The sequence below is a fragment of the Arctopsyche grandis genome, chromosome 3 (genome assembly GCF_051622035.1).
Source record: "Arctopsyche grandis isolate Sample6627 chromosome 3, ASM5162203v2, whole genome shotgun sequence".
Lineage (NCBI taxonomy): Eukaryota > Metazoa > Arthropoda > Insecta > Trichoptera > Hydropsychidae > Arctopsyche > Arctopsyche grandis.
This window is the reverse complement of record NC_135357.1, coordinates 18826497-18832496: the sequence shown is the minus strand read 5'-3', so window position 1 is coordinate 18832496 and position 6000 is coordinate 18826497.

The following is a 6000-nucleotide window of genomic DNA, read 5'->3' as shown; positions in this document are numbered from 1 at the left end:
TACCAGAGCGGAGACTAGCCAATCTTTACTAAGTTTGACCCACTTAATTCGAATATGATATTGATTTTTGTTGGTGGGTGATCGTTTACGAGATATGAGCGCTTAAAAAAATCGGAGAAAAAATCCGTAAAAAAAAATATATTTTTCACTTTTAAAATTCGCTAGACAATTAATTATAAGTATTTTAAAGCAGTGAAATATAACAATTAATAGGAAAAATATCTGACTATTGATTCCAATACTCACTTTGAGCGTAACAATCCTAAATTTTGAGTTAAACACCGCAAAAGCCAAAAAACTGTAAAAAAACGCGGATTTTTTTAAACGCTCATATCTCGTAAACGATCACCCACCAACAAAAATCAATATCATATTCTAATTCAGTGGGTCAAACTTAGTAAAGATTGGTTAGTCTCCGCTCTGGTAACTCAAAAACGTGATTTTTTGTTGCTCAGTGTTATCGAGAGTGGGTACCACGCTAAGACAACCTCTCCGATCACCATAATTAAGTATGTACATATTAAATTAAAATAGTAGTATGTATTAATATTAGCTAACTAGCTAAAATTGTATAAATAAATAAATAAATAGGGATTAGGTGAGTGGCGCTCGTAGACCAATGGTTTACTTGCGCTGATCACCTGATCTCACATTCGCGCCAAAGTGGCCTCGACGTATAGAGGAGTCGTGTATAACGGCCAATAGGATCACGCGACTCATATACCAACAGGATCTTAAGAATATCTGTATACGGAGAGCGCCCGATGAGTATAAATATTGGGCGCTCTCGAACCGTAGAGCATTCGGAGCTGGAGAGCTGACGAGTATATACTAATAAACAACTTCTACAAACCCAGCTGCGTCTTCCTCTCCGATCCTGGAAACCACTCTTCACGTCCACGTAACAGTATCATGAAAAATTTAAGTTTGTTTGGGTGTCGTAATCGAACCGATTAATTTTTGAATCAAAAAGTATTGAATACTTAATTTATGAAAATTAGGGAATAATAAAAATTACCAAAATTTTGCACACATTTTTAAATTTATTTTTTTAAGTATTACAATGTTTATAGCTAATCTTAAAAATAGTTAATTAACAATTCCTCACTTAACGTACTTAATATTAAGCTATGGTAAGCCTCCCCACAAACAAGCACCACATATATGAATACAGGGCAGAATTCCTGTATTTTGGTAGCCATGAGATTTATCCATGCTACATACATATAACAATCCATGTCCTCAATGCTTCAAAAATCTACCCAATATATATATATTAGTAAAATATCGAAATCCACCCTAAATACATATATAATGATATATTGAAAGCTACAGTGCTAGAATGATTTATATTGTTCACTATGAACAAAGAAAAGTTAAACGTGTCTTTAAAACCTTCTTTTGAAATGAGCAAATGTATCTTTGAAAAATATTTTAAAATACTTTAGGCACATCCGGTAAATCTGCACTAAAATTTTTGATTCATTGTGTAGACAAAAATGTTCGCAAAATTCTTTCAAAATAAAAATTTGAAAAAAACCTATTCATTGCTTTTATCACAGTTGGTCAAAGATAATATATTATTTAAGCACAATATTTAAATCGGTAATTTGTTAAAAACAACTTACGTTACTTTAATAAAAAAAAAAATAAAAAAACTAAATCTGTAAGTTTAAAATTCAGTTATTCACAGCACTCCACTGCATTATGGACAAAAAAAGCAAACGATCATAAAAAAGTAATGATTAGCATGTATCTTATCACATATTTGAAGTAGTATTATTCAAATTAATTCCGAAACTGCACCACAACTAAATACTAAGAAAAACCTACCTCAAAGAACAGCTAGATTGATCTTAAACAAATATACATACAAACATGATTAAAACGTAAATACAAGAGTATAACATAGTGATGATAGTCACCTTTTCAATATTGCAATAACTATGGAATACCCAAAATATACTAACAAACAAATACAATCCCACCGAAAACCATAAAACATGACACATAACATACATTTGAGTGAATTTAAATGTTGTAAATATCAATATATACATACGTAATTATGGATAAGATGTAGCGAGAATGGCATAAATAAAAATTAAATTCATGTAAGTCTGGTTTTTACAATTCATAGGTGTGTGTTATCATAATTTACACACTAATTTGTTAACTTATATATGATATTAGGAATATTGAGCCGATACCAACTTTTCAAACAAAATGTAAATTTCAAATGACGATTCAATAGTACAATCGATCACTGGGAGCGGATGAACGAGCACTTAAACGACCGATCACTGCTCTAATAATTATTTCATATATGTACATTGGGCATAATTTGGCAAAAGTATAATTTAAGCTGAGCAGTTATTACCATGAATGCACACACTTGCTGAGAATTTAATTATGAAAATATTCAATGCTTTATGAATTTTAAATCAACTGTCATAAATATTGGAAGCGCTTTGATGAGTTCAAATAATTTCATACAAGTGAAATATGGATACTTGAATTATTAACAGATCTGTTTTGTTTCGCATTTTGAATTTGCGCACAATGAATGCAAACTCAATACGCGTTTTAGATTTAATCTCAAAAAATTATATGAAATGATTTCAAAAACTAAATTTAGTATAGGCAAGAAATAGTTTCACGCATTGTAAAATTATGTTTTACAACTTTTACCATAATTAATGATGAACAAGTTTTTATTGATAGTTTTATTAATATTGTAAAATAATTGTTTACAAAGCTAAACAATAATACAGGTCTCAATAAATTTATTTAAATGTTAATGTTCCATAAATTGACTAAGTTATTCATGAACCAAGTCAAATTAGGAAATTTTGTTTAAATAACCAACTGTAAAAGATTTTTTAACACTTAATTTGATTATATAAATGAGCAAACAATCAAATTAGAGAAATATGATGCTTCACAACAGAGATCCAGGTGTTACGTGTCATCTATTGACAGTTTTTTATTTTTTTATTTTAACAAATCGTTAAGAAAGTTTTAATATTATATGAATGTTTATCATACAATTAACCTTACTTAGCACAGTATACATATCTTATTGGTAACAATTACCTATGATAATATTCAAAAGTAATATTGTAAGTTACACGTGTGAATATCTAGAGGAATCATATAAATAGTAAAAGTAACGCTAAGGCATATGCAATGTCAGTAATAAAAATTCATATTAATATTTTCATAAGATATTAGTCAAGAAAAAAAACCGAATATCTGACAGGTAAAAATTAATGCTATAAAATTAAATGCTAGAATCAGTAATAGAGAAGTTCAGCATAATTCAATTATTTATCTCATCCGATAATTGAACTAATTTGGAACTTATCAAAGTACAAAAATATACATATATGTATTTCATGATGCACATTAAACTCAAAAAATATTCAAAATCGTATATACATACATTATACATCAAAATGGCATTAAAAAAAGTGTAAGACGTTAAAGCAATTTTTTTTATTACAACCTTTCTGTTTTCAGACCCATGCGAACTATAGCCCTTCAATTATACGTTATGTATATTATTAAATAATAACAAAAAAAAATATTTTAAATGAAAGCCTCAAGTCCTGTTGTCACACTAGCATCAATAAATTCACCAACTGCTGGTGACAAGCTGTATTCGTAGGGTGATAAACTTTTTTTTAAATATGTATGTACACATCAGTAAAATTAAACAAGTAGCCTACAAATGTATAAGTTCATTATCCTTAAAATATTAATGAGAATTCATTAACTCACCCCCCCCCCCCCCTTTACATTTTAATTAATATTCAATGTTTATTTATTCAAATTTATAGTTTACTACTATGTATGAACACTGTATAACACAATAATGTCACTTTCAAAATGAAATTTCACTTCAAGAATACATAAGGGACAGTACAGATAAATTTAAAAAAAAATTAACAAAAAGAATACAATATGAAGACTTCGAGAAAAAAACTATCTTATGTTGAATTAAAATCGTCACAGTAACAGGAAGTCGAGCAGATGAAGGAAATAATAGGAAAAATTGGATTCATTCGATTAGATTGCTGAAGTGTGATTTGTTTGAAATTTTGAAACATCACAAATAGCATAATCTCGTAATAACGTACAAGTAATTCCAGCATCTTTATTGAGCACATGGAAATCAGCTGAAAGAGTGAGTATTTATCATAAGCCATTTACTATTGCGAGTGGTAAACTTATTAGATAGGAATAATCCCGTGTCATATTTAAAATAAATAAATTTAGCTACTCGGAAGGAAATCACTGGTATTAGAATGAGCATTGACATTTTAAAGTAAAAATCATGCAAAATTCACTTAAAACGGTATTGCAATTTTCAGTTAAGAAGCCAAATTAGACAATTTGACCAAAATTAAGCTGTCAATACAATTTTTGATTGTATTTAAATAATGATAAATTTTAATATTGTTGTGAGAACTACAAAATGTCATATATGTATGTATAATATTGAAATTTTCCCTTCTGAGCTGCCTTTATCGAGATCGACAAACTTATCCAATCTTTCTTCTTCTTAATCAGTTCTCGATAACAAATGTGAGCATAATAAAAATTAGAAATGAACATAGCAGAAAGGTATTATTATATTTTGTAGATATCAAATCGAATCTATATATATACTTTGAGTATTTTTGATAGAAACAACAATGGAATAGCGTAAATTGAATATATATATATATGTATTGTTGAAATCATATTCCATGCGCTTTGAATCATTCATATATATTAACCGCTAAGCCGCCCAAAGCGCCTTAAGGCGCAAACAGCCGTATCTATTATACGCTCAGCGCGTCGGCTGGGCGTCTAAGCGGTTAAGAGTGAGCAGAGCAAACTACTTGAATACACTCCAGAAAAAGACATTTATACAAAGGCTTACCAAATCAGCAAACAGAAGCTATATTATGGAATATGAACATACATTATATGTATATGCTATTAAAATGGTATAATTTAATGGCAGTTATATTATAATTTTTTAACTTACACTTCCGAGAAGAACTGTATAATGAACAAAAGTTTACTATGAATCATAAAGCTAGAACAGAGTAAATACGTATGAAGCATTTTTCAATCATGTTTTTAATATTAGGTACTAGAACTTAATCGACTAAAATTTACATAATAAAAAAAAATCAGGCCATTGTTTATCATTGGCTGATGGAAAGTCAAGATTAGTCTTACTACTGTTTCAAAATAATGCACGCTCAGTTGCTAATTTGCATGTAACAAAAAGCTAGTCAAGTAACATCAAATTATACTTATTAGTCAGTGCTCATTAGCCAGATACCGATTGTAAGACTGGCAGATTAATTTCTTACACGAATTCACAAATACTGAGCAGGTACTGACAGTGAATACATATTAATGTTTATATTATTATTGACTTTTTACAACTAATATTAATCTTCAAATATGATCCAACTTTCATTAACATTTCGGCACGTTCATCTAATTCGTCAAATATGTGCAATAAGACAAAAATATCTACGAATGGTATACATTATTTTGAAACAGACTTAAATATTGTATCGCTTAGTGTTTTGGAACAACTAAAAGAGATATTGAATGTAATTTTTAAGACAAGTGATCATTGGGTGTGATTTTGGTGACTATATTATAATATAAAATTGTACCCATCCTTTCATTCCCTAAATTGCCAAGGCAGTTGTACATCAACGCTAATAAACTCAACGAACTATTGCACTTTTAACCACAGAATTAAAACAAAATATAGATGTCTTGTTTATTTATGCTTTATAGCTAATTAAAATAAAAAAGGTGTATTGATGCATAGTTGAGAACCAATTTCAGTCCGATATATACATACATATGCATAGAAGCGGGTACTTACAAAAATGGCTATGATTAATTATGCTAAGTATTTTTTCTTGCAGAAAGAGTAAAACAGAATTTTTTAAATTCCTGATTTACGCAAGTCTTCTACTT